The following is a 1637-nucleotide window of genomic DNA, read 5'->3' as shown; positions in this document are numbered from 1 at the left end:
CTTCTTCCTCTCCCACTCCCCCTGCTTGTGTTCCCTCTCTCGCTGGCTGTCTCTGTCAAATAAATAAATAAATCTTTAAAAAAAAAAAAGAATATTTTTCTTTGTTTATTCAAGTCTTTTACATTCTCAGTGCAGCCTTTTTATTTTTTTATTTTTATTTTTTTAAGAGAGCGGGATTGAGGGAGTGGAGGGGCAGAAGGAGAGAGAGAGAGAGAGAGAGAGAATCTCAGACTACCCCCTTAGCACGGAGCCCGGCATGGTGCTTGATCTCCCGACCCTGAGATCATGACCTGAGCCGAAATCAAGAATCGGGTACTTTTTTTCCTCAGTGCAGCTTTGTTTTATTTTCATATACATCCCATGTATTGTTGCAATTGAGAATGGCATCCTTTTACCATTTGTGTTTTCTTGCTTTTTTTTTTTTTTAAGATTTTATTTATTTATTTGAGAGAGAGTGAAAGCAAGAGAGATCACAGTGGCAGAGGGAGAAGCAGACTCCCCGCTGAGCAGGAGCCTGATGCGGGGCTCGATCACAGGACCCCGGGATCATGACCCGAGCTGAAGGCAGACGCTTAACCGACTGAGCCACCCAGACGTCCCTACCATTAGCGTTTTCTGACTTTGTCCCTGCTGCGTGAGACTACTACTGAGTTCTCTGTCTCTGTATTTGTTCTTTATTAACTTGAATGGATGGCCACTTGTCCTCTTTGTCATTTCAAGGTCTACGATGATGTTATTAGCAAATATGGCCACTTTTGTCTCCTCTTTTCCTCCGTTTCTACTTCTTTGTTCTGAGCAGTGCTTTGGAAGCACTTACATAGTCACGGAGGCAGGAGGACCTACGACATGAGCGGGGGAGCAGCGTGTGGAGTATGACCCCTCACTGCGTTGAAAGGCACAGATACAAGTACGCGTACGTATTGTCGTATGACAGGGACACACGGAAGGGTTAGCGCCGGTTGTCTCTGAGCGGCAGGATCTTGTGGCGTGTCTCCTGCTGGTTGATCCGTATTTTCTAATCGTTCTCTGCGGAGCGTGTGCCGTTTAGGTGATGTGAACGCTGATGGCAATTTTAAGGCCTTTATTGTGTCACTTGTAGGCAGACTGTGTTGCTTGTGGGTTGCAACAGCTATGCTTTATCTGCCAAGGCTACTTTCGGTCTTATTTTTAAGGGCTTTTGGTTTTAAAGTAGAAGCGGGTGTTGAATTTTGTCCGATGTCTTTCTGGCAGCTGTGAAATGATCATACGGGTTTTCACGTTTCTTTTCGTAAGCACGGTGGAGCTTATGTACAGTACAGGGCACAGATCATAGGTGCTCAGTTTGCTGTGTTTTGACGATTGTATATACCCCTGTAACCACCACCCCAAAGAAGAAATAGAACATTTCCATCACCCCAGAAGGTTCTAGGGGAAGTTGTGTGGTAAGCTGTTGATTTGTGTGGCTGAGCCTTTACCACCAGCATCGTGCACGGTCTCGATTTCCCTGTCTCTGGCCTTAGTTTCACATCTCGAGGGCGAGGGCCTGGAGCCACCTGGGAGGCCCCAGCAGGCGCTCCCCCCTCAAGCCATTCACTGGCCGCTCTGGTGGCAGAAGGGAGCAGACTCTCTGCACAGCCATTAGCCATGGGGGGGGGGGG

The sequence above is a fragment of the Ursus maritimus genome, assembly GCF_017311325.1.
Source record: "Ursus maritimus isolate PB19 chromosome X unlocalized genomic scaffold, ASM1731132v1 scaffold_X1, whole genome shotgun sequence".
In the NCBI taxonomy this organism is placed as follows: Eukaryota; Metazoa; Chordata; class Mammalia; order Carnivora; family Ursidae; genus Ursus; species Ursus maritimus.
Note: the sequence above shows the minus strand (reverse complement) of the source record.